The sequence below is a fragment of the Oryx dammah genome, unplaced genomic scaffold (genome assembly GCF_014754425.2).
Source record: "Oryx dammah isolate SB20612 unplaced genomic scaffold, SCBI_Odam_1.1 HiC_scaffold_27, whole genome shotgun sequence".
NCBI lineage: Eukaryota > Metazoa > Chordata > Mammalia > Artiodactyla > Bovidae > Oryx > Oryx dammah.
In genome coordinates, this window is record NW_024070211.1 from 21,202,822 (window position 1) to 21,225,964 (window position 23,143).

A 23,143-nucleotide genomic window follows, 5' to 3' on the forward strand; every position below is an offset into this window, starting at 1 on the left:
AAAAGGTATTGAGGGATTATATGCATTCAATAATTCAAAAGGACTTTAGTAAAATGATTAAATGTTGTTAATAATTAATGCATTAACAAAAATTAGCATTATCTGATAATATACCTGTCCTCAATGTGGCAGATGGAAAAGTTCTATAATATACAAAGAATCGTAGTTGTATAACATACAAAGAATTCATTTGTTTGGAGAAAATAAAAAGAAATGAGCCCTACGAAAGTGCAAGTTATGACCCATTTAGTAATCTTTCAGTTTTGTGGGTCTAATTGGAAATGACCAAGGAGTTCTTGATTCTGTGTAAAACTGTCCTATCATCCAGTACACCATTACATGCTTGCTCATGGCCAATGGGAATAAATTACCCGGACATTGCTTAACGAAAACAAAGAATATTGTGAATTCCATGAAGCTAAGTGTTCATGGAACACAATATGGAAGGAGGTATCATTGTTGTTTTCAGTACTCCCAAGCTTTCCTTTTAACACAGTTTAATTATAAAATGATCCCACTCCTATTCTTTTTGCTGAAATGTATTTGATGACTCTGAAAGACAATTAAATTAGTATTCATCTGTGTAATGCCTTATTATTTTATACATTTATTTATTTTATTGTGCAATGCATCCTGTGGTATCTTATTTCCCTAACCAAGGACTGAACCTTTGCCCTCTGCAGTGGAATGTGGAGTCTTAACCACTGTACCACCAGGGAAGTCCCTACAATGCCTTGTTATTTTAATATTCATTCAAAGCTAATGATTTAAACATTATTCACAACTAGTGATTACATTGATATTATTACCACTGTCTTCATTATTTTTAATGAGTAGAGCTCCTTTCACTATTTTTCAAGTGCTTTGCTCCAGATGCTCTGCTCTGGTTTCCAACAGACTATTTGTCTTCCCATAAGAAGCCACAGATGAGCCTGTCTTATGGCCAGTCATGCCTTTCCCTTCTTGCTCTGCCTGCCTGATTCTACTCCTCTTTTGAGATCATTTGAGACCGTGAAGATTTGAGTTTATTAATACTTAGTATTAATCTTGAAGAATGAAAAAGAGCTCAGTCCTTTCTGGTAAAGAAAAAGACTGACAGTGTGAGTATAATAGAAGTTGATCTATGAAGTCACATATACTTTATCAGAATGAGAAGGGGCTGAGGGGATGAAGCAAGGGTAGCCACTATTGCATAAGTATTCCTACCAGGCTAGTTAACATGGAGATCTTCTTGGTTCATTTTAAGAAATAGTTCAATAAGTTACTAGTCATAGAGTGATTACAAGAGAGAAAAGCGAGCTAAGAGTCAGTTACTGAAGGTCATTGTTAGTGGCCCAGTTGTGTCCAACTCTTTGTGACCCTGGACTATATAGCCTGCAAGACTCCTCTGTCCATGGAATTCTCCAGACAAGAATACTTGAGGGAGTAGCCATTCCCTCCTCCAAGGGATCTTCCCGACCCAGGGATCAAACCCGGGTCTCCCACATTGCAGACAGATTGTTTACTATCTGAGGTACCAGAGAAGCTCGACTGAGGGTAGGCAAGCTTTCAGAAGCTAGCTATGAGGAAGTGTCTTTGCATAAGGCCACGTGGTGTTAACCAATCACATCTGAAGTGTGACTTGCCTAATGCATGAAGTAACTAAGGGAGTCACCAAAAACAAAACAACACAAAATAAAACACACACACACACACAAAAGCTACAGATCAGTGGTTAATTCTCTGAACTTCCTTTCCTTTCTATGGGGACTCCTTGAGTGAGTGTTTTCAGTCAGCACTCTTACTGGTACATTTTACAAATTTGGTTGGAGGCAAACAAATTTCCATGAAAAGGCCTATACTAAACACATTTTACTTCCTACAAGAACATAACTGTTAAAGGCTATTTAAACAAAACTGTGGCAAGTGTTATAAAATCATTTTACCACACAGCCTTGAGGGTAACCATAATTGGTGTCATTTTCCAATATGAAGGACAGACCTTTCTCTATTTTAAGATGTATTTGAAAATAATTCACATTCCAGTGATCTCAGCATGAACATCAATTGCATTTAGCCTATATCACTGAAAAGGTGAATAAAACCTGCTGCTGACCACGGGGGTCATCTTTAAAAGAGCTATATCAAAGCACATTGAAGCATCTTTGTTTTCTCACATTCATTCATTCTTTTTTTTTTTTTTTTAAGGAGAGAGAGGGGAGGGGATTATAGAGGACAGGATGGTGTGATGGATTAGTATGAGTGCCAAGTCTAGGGTAATAGTCATGGAGATGTCTTTGGTGTTGATAGGCTAGGTTGTAAAGTAGATTGTTTTGATGTGTTCTCAGTCCCCAGCTGTCCTGGAACATGGAGTCCTCATTGGCAGTGTCTACAGAGAGGATGAAGCTTGAGCAGAATATAAAGGCTAAGCTACCAGCATCCTTTTCAGAGGTCAGACTGCAGGAGACACAGGAGAGAAGATGGTTGGAATGACCTAGACAGAGCTTGAGTTTCTTGCACTGCTTTTGTCCTTAAGGCCACACTCTTCACAAGACACTCATTAACTTTCTATGGCCATGCTGGACTTTAGGTGCCAAGTTGAATTGAGTCAATCAGTTATGTGCCCTATTATTAGCACAATATTATTAATGTGTGTGTGTGCACACACACAGTTGCTTCAGTTGTGCCCAACTCTTTGTGACCTTATAAACTGTAGCCCACCAGGCTCCTCTGCCCATGGGATTCTCCAGGCAAGAATACTGGAGTGGGTTGCCATACCCTCCTCCAGGAATATTTTTTTTAATTAATTTATTTTTTAATTGAAGGAAAATTGCTTGACAGACTTTGTTGTTTTCTGTCAAACCTCTCCAGGAATAGTATTAAATTATTATTCAGATCATAGCTCCATGACTAATATTATTCTCTTGGTCATTTTCTCCGTTCCATCCTCTCTTGTGCATTGTCTTTTCCATTCATCTTCTACCAGAGACATAAAACACGTAAATGCCCATCAACATATAAATCCTGTTCAACATATAATTTTAGACCATTCAGATATGACCTAAATCAAATCCCTTGTGATTATACAGTGGAAGTGAGAAATAGATTTAAGGGACTAGATCTGATAGATAGAGTGCTCAGTGAACTATGGACAGAGGTTAGTGACATTGTACAGGAGACAAGGATCAAGACCATCCCCATGGAAAAGAAATGCAAAAAGGCAAAATGGCTGTCTGAGGAGACTTTATAAATAGCTGTGAAAAGAAGAGAAGCAAAAAGCAAAGGAGAAAAAGAAAGATATACCCATTTGAATGCAGAGTTCCAAAGAATAGCAAGAGATAAGAAAGCCTTCTTCAATGATTAGTGCAAAGAAATAGAGGAAAACAATAGACTGGGAAAGACTAGAGATCTCTTGAAGAAAATGAGAGATACCAAGGGAATATTTCATGGAACGATGGGCTCATTAAAGGACAGAAATCGTATGGACCTAACAGAAATAGAAGATATTAAGAAGAAGTGGCAAGAATACACAGAACTGTACAAAAAAAGATCTCCACAACCCAGATAATCACTACAATGTGATCACTCACCTAGAGCCAGACATCCTGGAATGTGAAGTCAAGTGGGCCTTAGAAAGCATCACTACAAACAAAGCTAGTGGAGGTGATGGAATTCCAGTTGAGCTACTTCAAATCCTAAAAGATGATGCTGTGAAAGTGTTGCACTCAATATGTGAGCAAATTTGGAAAATTCAGCAGTGGCTGCAGGACTGGAAAATTTCAATTCTCATTCTAATCCCAAAGAAAGGCAATGCCAAAGAATGTTCAAACTACTGCACAATTGCACTCATCTCACATGCTAGTAAAGTAATCTTCAAAATTCTCCAAGCCAGGCTTCAGCAATATGTGAACTGTTAAATTCCAGATGTTCAAGGTGGATTTAGAAAAGGCAGAGGAAACAGAGATCAAATTGCTAACGTGTTGGATCATCGAAAAAGCAGGAGAGTTCCAAGAAAACATCTATATCTGCTTTATTAACTATACCCAAGCCTTTGACTGTGTGGATCACAATAAACTGTGGAAAATTCTGAAAGAGATGGGAATACCAGACCACCTGACCTACCTCTTGAGAAACCTACATGCAGGTCAGGAAACAACAGTTAGAACTGGACATGGAACAACAGACTGGTTCCAAATAGGAAAAGGAGTACATCAAGGCTGTATATTGTCACACTGCTTATTTAACTTATATGCAGAGTACATCATGAGAAAGGTGGGGATGGAAGGAGCACAAGCTGGAATCGAGATTGCTGGGAGAAATATCAATAACCTCAGATATGCAGATGACTCCACCCTTATGGTAGAAAGTGAAGAAGAACTAAAGAGCCTCTTGATGAAAGTGAAAGAGCAGAGTGAAAAAGTTGGCTTAAAGCTCAACATTCAGAAAACGAAGATCACGGCATATGGTCCCATCACTTCATGGCAAATAGATGGGGAAACAGTGACTGACTTTATTTTGGGGGCTTCAAAAATCATTGCAGATGGTGACTGCAGCCTTGAAACTAAAAGACCCTTGCTCCTTGGAAGGAAAGTTATAACTGGCCTAGACAGCATATTAAAGAGCAGAGAAATTACTTTGCTAACAAAGATCCATCTAGTCAAGGCTATGGTTTTTCCAGTTGTCATGTATGGATATGAGAGTTGAACTATAAAGAAAGCTGAGCACCAATGTATTGATGCTTTTGATCTGTGGTGTTGGAGAAGACTCTTGAGACTCCCTTGGACTGCAAGGAGATCCAACCAGTCCATCCTAAAGGAGATCAGTCTTGGGTATTCACTGGAAGGACTGATGTTGAAGCTGAAGCTCCGATACTTTGGCCACGTGATGCAAAGAGCTGACTTATTTGAAAAGACCTTGATGCTGGGAAAGAGTGAAGGCAGGAGGAAAAGGGGATGACAGAAGATGAGATGGTTGGATAGCATCACCAATTCAATGGACATGAGTTTGGGTAAACTCCAGGAGTTGGTGATGTACAGGGAAGCCTGTGGTCCATGGGGTTGCAAAGAGTCAGAGACGACTGAGAAACTGAACTGAGCTGAACTGATATAATTTTAAAATTGACACAAACGGATTATTTGATTGTATTATACACACAGCAACTTGAACTTTTCAGATTCATTTTTATGTTTTTGTTGCATCTGTTTATATATGATAAATGTACTTTGATTCTTTTAACTGCAGTGTAGTTATCCATGGTATAATTATACCACATTTTTTTCTGTCTATTCCTTCACTGAGATTGTTTCCAGAGTTTTGTTACCATCAGTTTTACAGCATCAGTAATTTTCTTTGGAGTTAACAAGATTCAGAATTTCTAAGAGGTAAACATACGCATTTTAAAATTTGTTTTTCAAAATGGCTATATCAGTTTTTTCTCCTGTCTGAAGAGCAGGACAGTTTTCAAATAAATTTATATGCAAACAGTAGTCATTTAGAAGAAAACAGAACTTCCCTGGGACAAAGTTATATTATCCTTGGCAAGGTGAGTTGAAGTTTTTAACAAGGACTTCCTGTGGGATTAATCTGTAGTCACTGGTGCAGCATTTCTAGGTGATCATGTCAAAGGCTGGACAGAAATGCCCATAGAGGCAGCCACCAGTATTGCTCTGTTTGCCAGTTGATTGGTACTTTTTAGGAAGCTAATGAAATTTGAACAATCACATTGTATAACAACTTCCCATCAACCTTCAGATGACCCAACTCATACTTTGACCTATTAGAGGTTGAGCATGATATGATGGTGTTGGTGACTTACTAAATCATGCAGCCGCCTCTGCCAGGAGGTTGAATTAAGCAGCTACAGAGAAGACAGTTGTGAATGATTCATCAACCACAGGATGTCTATTATTGGCATTGAAACACCTTCTAACCGTAGCATATATTTGCATTGATTGCTATAGGCTGTGAGTAACATGCTCTCTTTCCTGCTTGCATTGCACTCACTGCCTTGACTAGAAGCTGGTATATGTGGGCTGATTTCCTTTCTTCCTTGGAGTCCATATCTGCATTGTAGTGACCAGGGGATATTAAATGAAATACATTTATATTGAGTGACAACTTGGTGTGCAACCATCAAAATAAAATATTATGGAGAACAATTCTTTAACAACTAGAAACTGGAGCACATGTTCTGTCAAAAATTTTTGTTTGAATTTTCTTTCTTTTTTAAAAAAATAAATCTGTTTTTATGGTAGATCCTTGTTGATTATTAATTTTAAATATAACAGTGCATATATGTCAACAACAAACTCCCAATCCATCCCTCTCCCCTACCCTTTCCCTCTGGTAACCATAAATTCATTCTCTAAGTCTGTGAGTCTGTTTCTGTTTTGTAGATAAGTTCATTTGTTTAATTTTTTTTTAAGATTCCATGTATAAGTGATATCATATGATATTTGTCTTTGTCTGACTTACTTCACTTGGTATGATAATCTCCAGGTCTATCCATGTTGCTGCAAATGGCATTGTTTCGCTCTTTTTAATGGCTGAGCTATACTCTATTGAATATATTATATATATATATATATATATTTTTCAAAGATGTTTTGTGCAAATTTAGTGTCAGAGGCAATCTGGGAGATGCTGTTAGACAGTAATGTATTCTATATGGAAAAATGTGAAAAGAATGCCTAGAATTGGGATTTTCAATGACCATGTTTATACTGTCTTAACAACTTTCTCATATTACTGTTTCTATGATGATGGGAGCTGATCTGTGTCCTTACAAAGCTGAATAAGGGTGTGTGTGTGTGTGTGTGTGTGTGTGTGTGTCTATGAAGCAAATAGACCAGAAAAAGGAGCCAAAATTATTTTTGGTTCATTTTTTAATCCCTACATTGCACATTTTACACTGATGCCTCTGAGCACTTTTCATATGTTGAATTCAGACTTTCATTTCTCAGTGGTCAATGATTTTTTTGAACTCTAATACAGTGGTACCAAATATATGTCTATGATTTAATTTCAGGAACATCTTCATTTTTCTGCATATAGTAGTGTTTATTTGTATAACTCAAAATGTCTTCTTATTTTTTATTAATTTTATAAAAACAGTAAATTGGAAAAAATAAAAGTTCCACTACTTATAATAATAAAAAGAAAGAATTTACTATGATGGTAATGGAGACAAAGATAGATGCCATTAATCGCAATTGGGTGCTTCACGGACAAACTGTTACTCACCATTAGTTTCTGCACTTTAAAGCATAACATCTAACTAGAGTTTTATTTGGAAATGTTTTGCAGAAAACATGTTTTTTTTTTTTTTTTTACATCATGATGTTTTCTCTTCCTAGGAACTCAACAGTTTCCCATAGTAAGATTTCCTTGTATCCCAAAGCTTTGTCATTTGTGCAAAAATAACTTTCTGCCTGCTTGTGGCAATGCTGGGGAGAGGTGAGCTGAAATGAAGCCTCGGGGTAAAACATTGGACAGAAGGATCATCTGGGAGAAAGCTCTAAGACCAAAGGCAGGCCATCTCAAACCTCAAGGTGCAATACTGGTGGGAAGGCACTTGCCAGCAGGTTATTAACAGTTTTCAATGATACAGAGTCACGAAGTGGGGCAAATCCCCAAAGCTTCTTGGTAAAAGTTAAAGCATAAATACACAACCCAACGCATAACAGTTCCTTGAATTATTCTTGCTTTCTCTCTTCCTGTTGCCTGAGTGCATGCTAAGTTGCTTCAGTCATGTCTAACTCATTGTAACCCCATGGACTTCTCTGTCTATGGGGTTCTCCAGGCAACAATACTGAAGTGGGTTGCCATGCCCTTTGCCAGGGGATCCTCCTGACCCAGGGATTGAACCTGCATGTCACAAGTCTCCTGCATTGGTAGGCAGGTTCTTTACTAGCACTACCTGGGAAGCCCTCTCTTTCTGTTAACACATGTCGAATTTGATAGAAAACCAGGTTGACTTTTTTAAAAAGACTTCTCAGAATATAACTGCTTCTTATCATGTCCACTGTTAAACCTGCCCAAGCCACCATTTCCTCTCACCTGAATTTCTGAAATAGTCTATTATTCCACACTTGCCCCCATAGTCACATCAGGGAGAGTGAGTTTTTCAGAAGGGTTAGGTTCCTCTGCTCAAAACCTTGCCAGTGGCCACTCATCTTAGAGAGAAAGGCAAAGACTTTGAAACGACCCACAGTCCCATGTATCCTGTAGGTTGTGTATTTCTGCTATGCCGCACCCCTACCTTCAGTCTTCTCTGACCTCTTCTTCCATCGCCTTCTCCTGCTTCTCTCACTTCAGATCACCACAGAGGCATTGGTCTCTTTGTTCTTCCTTGAACTTGCCAAGCGTATTACCCTTAGGAGCCTGTTCCTTAGAGGCCTACATGACTGGCACCTTACCGTTTTTTGGTCTTTACTCAATGTGTGTGTTCAGTTGCTCCCTCATGTCTGACTCTTTAATGACCTCGTGGATTGTAGCTCACCAGACAGAGTTCCAGAAAAACATCTATTTCTGCTTTATTGACTACACTAAAGCCTTTGACTGTGTGGATCATAATAAACTGTGGAAAATTATGAAAGAGATGGGAATACCAGACCACCTGACCTGCCTCTTGAGAAATCTGTATGCAGGCCAGGAAGCAACAGTTAGAACTGGACATGGAACAACAGACTGGTTCCAAATAGGAAAAGGAGTGCGTCAAGGCTGTATATTGTCACCCTGCTTATTTAACTTATATGCAGAGTACATCATGAGAAACACTGGACTGGAAGAAACACAAGCTGCAATCAAGATTGCCGAGAGAAATCTCAATAACCTCAGATATGCAGATGACACCATCCTTATGGCAGAAAGTGAAGAGGAGCTAAAAAGCCTCTTGATGAAAGTAAAAGAAGAGAGTGAAAAAGTTGGCTTAAAGCTCAATATTCAGAAAACGAAGATCATGGCATCCGGTCCCATCACTTCATGGGAAATAGATGGAGAAACAGTGGAAACAGTGTCAGACTATTTATTTTGGGGGGGCTCCAAAATCACTGCAGATGGTGATTGCAGCCATGAAATTAAAAGACGCTTACTCCTTGGAAGAAAAGTTATGACCAACCTAGATAGCATATTAAAAAGCAGAGACATTAATTTGCCAACTAAAGTCCATCTAGTCAAGGCTATGGTTTTCCAGTAGTCATGTATGAATGTGAGAGTTGGACTGTGAAGAAGTCTGAGCGCCAAGGAATTGATGCTTTTGAACTGTGGTGTTGGAGAAGACTCTTGAGAGTCCCTTGGACTGCAAGGAGATCCAACCAGTCCATTCTGAACGAGATCAGCCCTGGGATTTCTTTGGAAGAAATGATGCTTAAGCTGAAGCTCCAGTACTTTGGCCACCTCATGCGAAGAGTTGACTCATTGGAAAAGACTCTGATGCTGGGAGGGATTGGGGGCAGGAGGAGAAGGGGACGACAGGATGAGATGGCTGGATGGCATCACTGACTCGATGGACGTGAGTCTGAGTGAACTCCGGGAGATGGTGATGGACAGGGAGTCCTGGCGTGCTGCGATTCATGGGGTCGCAAAGAGTCAGACACGACTGAGCGACTGAACTGGACTGAACTGGACTGAACTGAACTGAACTGAGACTCCTTTTTCCATGGGATTTCCCAGGCAAGAATACTGGAGCGGGTTGCCATTTCCTCCTTCAGGGGATCTTCCCAACCCAGGGGGTGAACACATTGGCACGAGGATTCTTTATCATTGAGCTATCTGAGAAGCCTAGGGAATGAACCTGCCTGTCTTACATCTTCTGTATTGGCAGGTGTGTTCTTTACCACTAGCAGGACCTGGAAAGCTCTCTTTACTTAAATATGATTGCCTAAACACCACCCTTATGTCAGAAAGTGAAGAACTAAAAAGTCTCTTGATGAAAGTGAAAGAGGAGAGTGAAAGAGCTGGCTTAAAACTCAACATTCAAAAAACTAAGATCATAGCATCCAGTCTCATCACTTCATGACAAATAAATGGGGAAACGATGGAAACAGAGACAGACTTTATTTTCTTGGGCTCCAAAATCACTGCAGATGGTGATTGCAGCCGTGAAATTAAAAGAAGCTTGCTTCTTGGAAGAAAAGCTATGACCAACCTAGGCAGCATATTAAATACCAGACACATTACCTTACCAATAAAGGTCGATCTAGTCAAAGCTATGGTTTTTCCAGTAGTCATATATGGATGTAAGAGTTGGACCATAAAGAAAGCTGAGCATGGAAGAATCGATGCTTTTGAACTGTGGTGTTGGAGAAGATTCTTGAGAGTCCCTTGGACTGCAAGGAGATCCAACCAGTCAATCCTAAAGGAAATCAGTCCTGAATATTCATTGGAAGGATTGATGCTGAAGCTGAAACTCCAATACTTTGGCCATTTGATATGAAGAATTGACTCATTGGAAAAGACCCTGATGCTGGGACAGATTGAAGGCAGGAGGAGAAGGGGACAACAGAGGATGAGAAGGTTGGATGGCATCACTGACTCAATGGACATGAGTTTGAGTAAGCTCTGGGCATTGGTGATGGACAGGGAAGCCTGGTGTGCTGTAGTCCATGGGTTCACAAAGAGCTGGACACGATTGAGCAAATGAACTGAACTGAACTTAAATGAGGTCTATCCTGACCACTCTGTTTAAACAAAATAACCCTTTTATTTTAGTGTAGTTTCAGATTTACGGAGAAGTTGCAGAGATAGTACAAAGTTCCCACCTACTTCATTCCCAATTTCATCTGTTTTTCACTTTAGTATGGTACATTTGTCACAACAAACAAACCAATATTGATACATTATTATTCACTGAAGTCTACACTTTATTCAGATTTTTAAGTTTTTACCAAGGTTCTTTTTCTGTTCTAGAATCTTCTCCATGACACCACATTACATCTAGTCTTCATGTTTCTTTAGGTTCTCCTGGACTATCAGTTTCTCAGACTGTCCTTCTTTCGGATGACATTAACAGTTTCAAGGCATACTGGTTAGGTTTTCTGTAGAAGGTCTCTCAGTTAAGATATTTTCTATTGTGGTTCTCATAGTTAGGCTGGATTAATATGTTTCAGGGATGAAAACCACAAAGCTAAAGTTTCATTTTCATCACATTATGCCACGATACATACTATCAACATGACTTGGTTGAGGTTATGTTTGTCAGGTTTCTCCAGTGTAGAATTACTCTTTTGTTCTTGCTTTCCACAGAGAGTTCTTCAAAGGAATGTCACTAAGCTCAGTTTACAATGAAGAAGTTAAGAGTTATGCTCTATCTGCTTAAGGAAGGAGTGCGTGCCTGCTCATTTGTCCAACTCTTTGTGATGGCATTGATGGTAGCCTGCCAGGCTCCTCTGTCCGTGGGATTTTTCAGGCAAGAATACTGGCGTGGGTTGCCACTCCTTTCTCCAGGGGATCTTCCCAAGCCTGGGATTGAACTCATGTCTCTTGGGTCTCCTGCATTGCAGGTGAATTCTTTGTCACTGAGCTATCAGGGAAGTCCAAGGACAGAGTATCTACATAAATTATTTGGAACCCTGCACAGGAAATTGTCTATGTTTGTATTTATTTGATCATCAGAGTTGACTCATTATTATGTATTTTGTACTATGACTTATAATCCAATACTGTATTACTTATTTATTGCTCAAACTGTTCCAGCTTTGGCCATTGGGAGCTTTCAGTTAGCTCCTATATCTCTTTGAAACAAGTCCATCACTTGTGTGTGTGTGTGTTAGAATGTTGAACATTTCCTTACTTTCTGGCACAATAGTATGCTGCAGGCTTATCTCCTCTATTCCTGGCTCCAGCTTTGGAGTCAGCCATTTCTCTAAGGAGTCTTGGTCCCTTTTATTAAAGACTGGATAAGAAACCAAGATCTGAGCTCTGGCCATGTTTGTTACTATGGGATATTTTTGCTTTTAGGCTCTCTATTTCAAAATAAGGAAATATACCAACCAGTCTTTTGTAATATTGCTCTCACACATCGAGTCCCTACACCCTTTGCTCACTTTTATTTCACATAACATGCATCACCTAATTATATTCTATCTATTTGCCTACTTATGTATGTATGCACATATTTAAGAAAATATGAGTAAATCAACATTAATCTACAAGTAGAAATAGCATCCATGGTGATTCCCCTTTCCTAGGGGTAAAATTTGATAGGGAAGATTAGCAGTATTACTTTCAAATGCAAAGCACAGCACTGTCATTAGCAGTCCTGAGAAATAAAAGCCAAATTTCACTATACACAAGCAATAAGTTAAACATCCTTTAAAAATCTTCCCTTAGCCTCAAAGACAAGTAAATATATTTAAAATAAGATATTTTAGAAATGAATACAAATGACATATGCAAATAACTATGCATATATATTCAAGGTTAGACTATAATAGAAAAAAAAATCAATTGAATTGTGACGATTTTCTCTCAACGTTCTTTAAAATCCTTGAGACTTTATGAAAGTCCAGGAAGATGCCCTGGAGAAAGAAATGATATTTGATATTTTTAGTAAGTAGAAGTTTTAATTCCTAAATCTAAAAGCAATGCAAAACTTGTCTTAATAGCATTATGATTGGACAGAAAGACCTGTTTTGATACTTGTATATTCATGACATTTAAAATGGCTACATATTACCCCAGTGTATCATTATATAGTGTCATAATTATTAACTAGATCACTATCAATGGATATTTATATTGTTTCTTATGATGTACTCAACAATACCTTACTGAACATTCTTGAATTAATATTCAAGAATTAATATTAATTATTTAGGATAGATTCCTTCAAGTGAAATTTTTTGTGTCAGTGTGGATAGATAAGATTTTATTTCATGTTTCTAAAGTGCTCTTCATGAATATAGAAACTTTACACTTGTACCAAGAATATGTGAAAATAACTAATTCCCCACATGTTCGCTAATATTGTGTAATATCATTCTTTTGCATTTTTGCTAATCTGGACTTTAATTTGCTCTTCTTCTTTACTATCAGTGAGTATAAACATCTTTTCCAGAATGTGTCGACCATTTGCTCTCCTTTGGTGAATTGCCTTTTCATCTTATTATCCTATCTTTATATTGTGATTTCTAAGGTGTCTTTCTTCCTGATATGTAAGAATTAATTGTATATTAAGAATATCGACATCCTATCATATGTTGCCAATGCTTTTCTAGTGAGTCATTTGATTTTTGACTTTCTATCTGGTATTTTTTTAACTATAAAACTTTTATTTTTAAGGTAACCAGTCTCTTCCATTATGATGTCTGCATTGGCATCACATTTAAAAAGGTAATAGAAAAATTCCATCTTAGTTCACACTTACATTGCAATACGAACATATGCTTATGTTTTGGAGCATAGTTGTGGTGTTTTGGAGGGCTAAATATATGAGCAATGGAGTTCAAATTGCCATCTTAGAACCAGATATCTTTTTTATTTGTAAATGAAATAAGATTTTAAAATTTAAACAGTTTGTATACCTCTTAACCTTTTATTGTTTAAAGATGATGAAAAAGGTACTTTGAATTTTTTCACTTTATATCAATGTTGATATGTAAAAACAGTTGTTTACGAATCATATGAATATAAATGTTTTGTTCTTAATACTTTTTTCTGCCAGAAGAACTTGAATTCAATTATTTATTTCCATTGTTAAAAAAAAAGCACTTTTAGAAAGAAACAAAATAATATGGAAAATGTGGAAATTTTTGTATTCAGTTCACTGTGCTGAAATAAATGGAATTATATGTTATTACTGGCAACTGGAGGATAAGGATGTTATGTAAATTCACATTTGTGCTTACACTTACAGTTGTTATAAAACCATGAATCAAACAGGCACACTGAGTATTTATTTATTAGTGATTTTATATTGATTCTTCCATCTCTGTTGAAACATATAGTCGAAGGGTTGTATATTACTAGATATTCTGCACCCAGAATTCATAATGTTTCTCTTCCTTATATTTCATGGAGATCAGGAATCTCTAAGACTTGTCTATTTTTTAATCCCTGCCTGCCAAAGTGTGCTTCCTTATGAGAGGATAAGAATGTGCAGAACCCTGAGGGGAGTGGACTAAAGAAGATTGAAAAATTGTGAGAAACCATGGAGTGGGCTGAAATGAAAAAGTAAGAAGTCAAAAGATATCCAGAGTAACAAGTAACAAACTCCAAGGCAAGTTTGGCCTTGGAGTACAAAATGAAGTAGGGCAAAGGCTAACAGAGTTTTGCCTAGAGAACACACTGGTCTTTGAAAACACTCTCTTCCAACAACAGAAGAGACGACTCTATGCATGGACGTCACCAGAAGGTTGATACCAAAATCAGATTGACTATGTTCTTTGCAGGTGAAGATGGAGAAGCTCTATACAGTCAGCAAAAACAAGACCAGGAGCTGACTGTGGCTCAGATTATGAACTCTTTATTGCCAAATTCAGACTTAAATTGAAAAAGGTAGGGAAAAACCACTAGGTCATTCAGGTATGACCTAAATCAAATCCCTTACAATTAAACAGTGGAAATGACAATTCAATTCAAGGGATTAGATCTGATAGAGTACTTGAAGAACTATGGATGAAGGTTCATAATCTTGTATAGGAGATGATGGTCAAAACCAACTCTAAGAAAAACAAATGCAAAAAGGCAAAAGAGTTGTCTGAGGAGGCTGTAAAAATAGCTGAGCAAAAAAGAGAAGAGAAAGGCAAAAGAGAAAAGGAAAGATATATCCATCTGAATGCAGAATAGTATGGAGAGATAAGAAAGCCTTCTTAAGTGTTAGATGCAAAGATAAAGAGGAAAACGATAGAATGGGAAAGACTAGAGATATCTTCAAGAAAATTAGAGATACCAAGGAACTTTTCATGCACAGATGGGCACAATAAAGGACAAAAACAGTGTGGACCTAACAAAAGCAGAAGATATTAAGAAGAGGTGGCAGGAATACACAGAACTATACAATAAGATCTTCATGACCCAGATAACCATGATGGTGTGATCACTCACCTAGAGCCAGACATCCTAGAGTGCGAGATCAAATGGGTCTTAAGAAGTATCACTATGAACAAAGCTAGTAGAGGTGTAGGAATTCCAGCTGAGCTATTGAAAATCCTAAAAGATGATGCTGTTAAAATTCTGTACTCAATATACCAACAAATATGGAAAACTCACCAGTGGTCACAGGACTGGAAAAGGTCAGTTTTCATTCCAATCCCAAAGAAAAGAAATGCCAAAGAATATTAAAACTACTACACAATTGCATTCATTTCACACACTAGCAAAGTAATGCTCAAAGTTCTCCAAGCTAGCCTTCCACAGTATGTGAACTGAAAACTTCCAGATGTTCAAGCTGGTTTTAAAACAGGCAGAGGAACCAGAGATCAAATTGTCAACTTCCATTGGATTATTAAAAAAGAAAGAGAATTCCAGAAAAACATCTACTTCTACTTCATTGACTATGCTAAAGCCTTTGACTGTGTGAATTACAACAAACTGTGGAAAACTCTTAAAGAGATGGGAATACCAGACCACTTGACCTGTCTCCTGAGAAATCAGTATGCAGGTCAAGAATCAGTAGTTAGAACTGGACATGGAACAACAGACTGGTTCCAAATTGGGAAAGGAGTAAGTCAAGGCTGTATATTGCCACCCTACTTATTTAACTTAATGCAGAGTACATCATGCGAAATGTGGGGCTGGATGAAGCACAAACCGGAATCAAGATTGCTGGGAGAAATATCAATAACCTCAAATATGCAAATGACACTCATGACAGAAAGGGAAGAGGAACTAAAAAATCTCTTGAAGGTGAAAGAAGAGAGTGAAAAAGCTCACTTAAAACTCACCTTCAAAAAACTGAGATCATAGCATCTAGTCCCATCACTTCATGGCAAATGGATGGGTAACAATCGAAACAGTGAGAGACTTTATTTTCTTGGGCTCCAAAATCACTGCAGATGGTAACTGCAGCCATGAAGTTAAAAGATGCTTGCTCTTTGGAAGAAAAGCTATGACAAACCTAGACAGCATATTAAAAAGCAGAGACAGTACTTTACTGACAAAAGTCTGTCTAGTCAAAGCTATGGCTTTTCCAGTAGTCATATATGGATGTGAGAGTTGGACCATAAAGAAAGTTGAGCACCGAAGTATTGATGCTTTTGAACTGTGGCGCTGGAGAAGACTCTTGAGAGACCTTTGGACTGCAAGGATGTCAAACCAGTCAATCCTAAAGGAAATCAGTCCTGAATATTCATTGGAAAGTCTGATGCTGAAGCTGAAGCTGAAGCTCCGATGCTTTGGGCACCTGATTCGAAGAGCTGACTCATTAGAAAAGACCCTGATGCTGGGACAGATTGCAAACAGGAAGAAAAGGGGACGACAGACGATAAGATGGTTGAAAAGTATCACCGACTCAATGTACATGAGTTTGAGCAAGCTCTGTGAGCTGGAGAAGGACAGGGAAGCCTGACGTGCTGCAGTCCATGGGATTGCAAAGAGTTGGACACGAGTGAACCACTGAACAACTACATGATGTGGGCTGAGCATTCCACTTTTGTAAGCTCTCACTTCTCGTCACGCCCTTCTAGGTCTCAAAGTCTGGACCTCTTTGATGGTGACATGCCAGGCTGCCACTGCTGGGCAAGCCAGCAGACCACTGACAAGAGGCTACTGTGGATCCGGCTCCCTAGCGCCTTTGTTGGAAAACAGACTGAGAGCACAATTGGCGATCTTTAAATTCCACTCCAAATAATGATATTTACACAGTTGAGGCAGAGTACTCAATGGGGTGGGCTGAAGACCTTGAATTAGCCACATCGATCTGGGCAAGTGATGGATATGTTCCCCACTGCAGGGAAGAAGCACGCAGAATGAAGAGCTTTATCTTCTATTTAAAAACTCCATGGACAAATCCATCAGGCTCTTTGACAGGTAAATTAAGCAGGGTTCCAGTTTCCAAGGAGCCCAACTCATATTCCCCTTCAGGAGCTTAACTGGCTTTACAACCTGCCTCAGAATTGATGCGTCTCGGGCTTCCTCATGGTCAGAGCCAACTCACTGGAAGCCACCCACAGCTGCTGCTGTTTCTCCTGGATGTGGCTATTCCTGTAACAGACAGGCTTTTCTTCTTGAACAACCCACCCAGAGGGTAAGTCATTCCTTTGCTGAGCTTGGGGAAAGCTGTGGCAGTTACAAGGCACATTTTGGTCACTGATGGACCGTGACATTGAAGTCAGTAAATTCCATTTGGGGACAGAGATTCCCAGACCTTACTTTCACTAGGATTAAAGAAATCATAGCCCCAGTCCCCTCTCCCCTCCCCCCAAAAAAGAATAAAACAAACTACACAGGCCTCTTTCCTGAAGAGTGACATTGTGAAGGGAATGGGAACTCCCTAAATCAACTAATCATGTGTCATATTAAGCTTGTAGTGTATGTAGGTGCCTGAGACGTGAAAATGAATGATAAATAATACATCGGAGGTCTTGTCCACAAGGAATAAAATCCTCAGACCCCATGTACATGTCTCATAAGTGCTAGCACCTAATTAGCTCGCAAGCTAAGGGCAATGTCCTGGTCACTGCAGAGAAATACAAATGAATGACATTATATACGTCTTCCCAGTCTCTGCCTCCTCATCACAGTGACTACCATCTTTCAGGTTTTCCATGAGCCTAGCCCTGAACTAAACACTTTAATTTAAGCCTTGTATAATTGTATCAATTATTCAGTATTTATCTGATGTGACAGGTGAGGGGATGGATGCTCAGGATGTTTCATCCATTCCTTCTTTGCTTTTCAACTGATATCGAGTGTCAGAGGCTGTTCTGGGGTCTTGCTCTACAGGTCTGGGAGCTCCAAAGTTTCTCAGGCACCAAGTTATGTCTCTGTTCACATCACCTCCTCCTGGTGGCTGTGCCCCATTTCAAACCCGAAGGTAGCACAAAGCCTAGACTTAGGATGGAAACTATGCCATTGGGGGGATTGTGGGACCCTGATTAACCAGAACAACGTTCATCTTGATTGAATATATATAACCAAGGAGGGCTTCCTTGGTAGCTCAGATGGTAAAGAATCGTCTGTAATGCAGGATGCCAGTTTTCGATCCCTCGGTTTGGAAGATCCCCTGGATAAGGGAATGGCTACCCACTCTAGTATTCTTGCCTGGATAATCCTATGGACAGAGAAGACTGGAGGGCTACAGTCTATGGGGCCACAAAAAGTTGGACACAACTGAACAATTCACACTTTCACAACCAAGGAAGGAAAGAAGGCAATTATATTTCATAAAAAGGGCAGGAACAAATGTGGCTTCCCAGTTCTCTCATTTTAACAACACTTGAATAACACATATTCTACATTGCCTGATTAAAGACAACTCCTTGCACATGTCTTCTCAATCTTCTGAATTTGTCAGGGTGAACTCCAATGCTACCACTCCAGAAAGGATTTCCCTGTACTTTCTAATAAGAGTAAGGTTGTTATAGGCATCCAGGCATAGATCTACAGTGTTGGCTGAACCCTGTAGGTTTTATTTTAAATAATAATTATTCTTAATTATGGGTCTTTTTGTCTCTCTCCCTTGTGTACTCGGTTGCTCAGTCATGTCAAACTCTGCAACTCTCTGGATTGTCTGTAAAAGAGTCTTTTATTTCTCATGTATCTCTTATCCTAGGCTCAGTGCAGAGAAGAGAGGGGATGTTTAGTAGATATGCTCTTGAATAAATAGATATCTTACCCACAGGGAAATATGGCAATCTAGTGAACACACCTATGTGTAGGGTAGAACAATTGTTAGACTTGTCTGAATAACTGTCTTCACATAATGTGGAAAGAAACTGGGCTTTCTATATTACCGACGTGCTTTCTACATTATCATAGACAATGGAGGCTGCTGTGAAACGTGGCTTGTGAAAAGAATGCATATGTCAAGCTCTAAAATATGCAGTGCCACACATCACGAGGATTGACACACAGAAAAAATCTATGTAAATGAACCACTGATCAAAGATAAACTTGTTAGGGAAGCAGACTTTCCATGACACCAATCTATACATTTCTGAAGTTTTCACTGCATTATTCATTTATAGGAAGTGTTCATGGTTCTTGGCATTTACTTTTAGGGAAAGTGTATAATAAATAGACTTTGGAACGTCTTCTCAAGCACACTCTTCTCTGAGGGCAGGATTTAGCACATTTGGGGATAAGACAATTTGGAATACATTATTTAAACAAACGGGTTCTGGAATTGAACTGTTGGGTTTAAAATTCAGGTGCTATGTGTTTTATAACTTTGGTGAGCCTCAGTTTTCTCAAAAGTGAAATTGGGAGGATAAGATGATAATAGCTTTCATCTAATGTGTGTGTATGTGTATGCGTGTAAGAGAGGACTGAGAAGATCTTGACAAAAGTACTTATGGTGTTTGGTACTATATGATATACTTTTACTTAGGTTTAATTACATTGAATGATTTTCTTTTTTAAATCTATTGTTTGCTACTGCTAAGTCACTTCAGTCGTGTCCGACTCGGTGCGACCCCAGAGACGGCAGCCCACCAGGCTCCCCGGTCCCTGGGATTCTCCAGGCAAGAACACTGGACTGGGTCGCCATTTCCTTCTCCAACGCATGAAAGTGAAAAGTGAAAGTGAAGTCGCTCAGTCGTGTCCGACCCTCAGCGACCCCATGGACTGCAGCCTTCCAGGCTTCTCCGTCCAAGGGATTTTCCAGGCAAGAGTTTATTGGAGTATAATTGCTGTGTTAGCTTCTACTGTACAACAAAGTGGATCAGCTATATGTATACATTTATCCTTTTCCTCCCCCTCATCCTACTACTCTAGGTCATCACAGAGCACTGAGCTGAGTTCCCTGTGTTATCCAGCAGCTTCCCAATAGCTATCTATTTTAAACATGGCAGTGTCTATATGTCAGTGCTACTCAACCAATTCATGCCATCTTCCCCTTCCCCCTGCCCTTCTGGGTCCATATATCTGTACCCTTTGTCTGTATCTCTGTTCCTGCCCTGCAAATAGATGCATCTGTACCATTTCCCAAACTTTGCTAAAACATCTATTTCTATGAACCTATTTGTCTTCCACTTCTATATTAGTTTTCTCTTCTCCTCTGATTTCCTCACAAGTGCCTGCAATACTTGACTCTTAGGAGAAGGCAGGGTGCTGTCTCAGAAAAATTGAAGACAAAGCATATAGCTTTCTAGGGCATGTGCTGTGAGGGGCTGTGGGTGAGTGATCCATTTAGGAAATGATCTCATCCAATGAAATCATTGTCATCTTTTAGATTAGTCGTCATCTTGGGAAGCACAGACTCCAGCACCCAGCAGGGATTGTGTGTTTGACTGATTGATGGCATTAATCGCCATGATTCTTTAGCCAACCCTGTAACCATTCTTGTTGCCACATGACTTGCAGTGCTTCTCCTGAGATAGGAGCAGCATGTTTCACTCTGAGTTGGCCATGTGTCTTGTGCTGGACATTAGAATGTTAGCTATAGAACTAATAGAAACTGAAAAAAACCCCAAAAAACTATTAGACATTTCTGCTTCTTCTTTAGTCCCTCTGTCTTCTCATGAAAACCTGTGCCTGGACAGAGCTGAGGCATTTGAAATAGTCTCAAACCATCCTAGATCAGTTATGTAAGGTCCTGTCAACCTAGGCCAAAATATTGGGGTGGGTAGCCTTTCCTTTCTCCAGGAGATCTTCCCAGTCTAGGGATTGAACCCAGGTTTCCCACACTGCAGGTGGATTCTTTATCAGCTGAGCCACAAGGGAAGCCCATAGACATATCAGGAGGTCTAAATGAGACCAGGAGATTGTGCATCTAGGCCAGCCTAAATCACCCAACTGAAGATTCGTAAGCCAAATGAATATGCATAGTTTTAAGTTACTGAAAGTTGGAACAGTTTGTTACTCAGTATTATTGTAGACATATAAAACTTACATTGAATATGAGATGGATAGGCTCGTGGAACATTGTGTAGAATCTTTCTAACGTATAACATTTATCATGTTGTACCTAAATGGCTCTATTTTAGTTAAGCCCTGACTATCTTATCAACCACATCCCTTTTTTTCCCTATACTCCAAAACTACTTCTCTCAAATTTGTACTTATATTTATGAATATAGCATAGACTTAGACTTGGACTTTGTTGCCTGGAAAGACCACTTGCAATGAATTAAATTTCTACTTGTTCCTTGGTTCTTATTTTAGGAATCTTTTTTTTTTTTTGGAAAGCCTATGTAGACCCTGTAAGAGAAGTTTAGGTAACTCTCCTCTAGGTTACCTAACACAGCACTTCATGATTTCACTTTCTTGGTTCTTATCATATGTTGGTGTCATTGCCTGTTTCTTGGCTTCACTGGGATCCATGTTCTTAGAGAGCTAAAGACTTTTATTTTGTGTTTTATGAACCATTGCCTTTTCAGTATGAAGCTCAGTGTCTGGCACACAATTTGTGTTCAACTAATAAACGTCAAAGGAATAAATGAAAAGATGTTGAATTCATGGGCAAATGGGAGAAATGATGGTATTGTGAAGGTCCATGTCCCAGGACAAAGATAAAAAGTGAAATTGACAGGAAAGAAAATGTTAGGCTCTTCTGCAAATTGATAATGTTCAAGCCACACAGAATAGTCTCCCACTCTCCAGACCTTTTCTATAGGTTTCAGGCAAAGATCAGATACCATCCAGATTACTAAACTAAAAGAGTTCTTGTTTTATAAGCAAGGAGAAAAAAAATTATAAGTAAATCACCTTTGGGGGCAATCAGAGAGGCATCTGCCAATTAAGCAACATGGACAGGGCTTTACTTCTTTCCTAAGTAAATTAAGGAAAATGAGAAAGTAAGACCCCGTTTAGAACTTCTTTTACAAATGGACAGGGCTTTACTTCTTTCCTAAGTAAATTAAAGAAAATGAGAAAGTAAGACCCCGTTTAGAACTTCTTTTACAAACAGTTGTGTCCAAATTTTGGATATTATTTTAGACATTGAATTTATAGATTAAAATTAAAAAAATGCAAACAAATTGAGGAACACAAACCTTTTGCACTAAAGACTTTTTTCCTCTGTTACCAGGAAAATTAATGAGTGTGTGATTTGGGCATTCATCATCTTCTGGTCATAAGGTTTTAGATGAGGAGAAACTCTTCAGGATTTTCTAACCAGTCTTATTTAACCCAGTGTGTTTGCGAATGAATGGAACACACATTTGATGTCCTGAGTCTATTCTGACTCACTTCTGCTCCAGCAATTAGAATTCAGCTCCTTTGAGTCTGAGTCTTTCCTTTGGACTTCCTACATTTTCATTTTCTTGATAATTTAGATCATTAAAATGTGAATTTTAACCCACTGTTTTTTTTCCTTATTTACAGAGGATAATTGTTTTGCAATGCTGTGTCGGTTTCTGCTGTACAACAACCTGAAGCAGCTGTAAATATGCATATATACCGTCTCTCTTGAGCCTCTCTCCCACCAAGCCCCTGATCCTACCCCAGTCCCATCCCTCTAGGTCATCACAGAGCACCAGGCTGAGTTCCCTGGGCTATACAGTAGCTTCCCACTAGCAATCTATTTAACACTACCCTGTAGTGTATATAGATATATCAATGCTATTCTCCCAATTCATACCCCTCCTTCTTCCTCCACTGTGTCCACAGTTCATTCTCTACATCTGTGTCTCTTTTCCTGCCCTGCAAATGAGATTATCAGTACCATTTTTCTAGATTCCATATATATGATTGCTTACCCTTTCTTACCTTACAAATAAAAATAATTCCCCAAAGCTGTGATTGCCTAAGTTAACCCAAATGATAGTGAGAAAGGTAAAATCTGGCCCTGAAAATTTGCAGCTCTTTCAGTGTGTGTGTGCGCGTGTGTGTGTTTTTTTTTTTTTTTTACCACAATGCACTCTCTTTGACCCCTTTCCTCACACATTCCATTGTGTTGTGCAGAATCTGCATGGCTGGAATGAATACAAGTGGAAGGGGAAGTTAAATCCATCTAAACTTTAAAATGTAAGGGAGATTTAACATTCTTATGTCCTCTGGAATGCTATGGCACATTCATGGTTCATGTAGTCAGCAAACTAAAGGTCGGGCTTTCACTGGTATT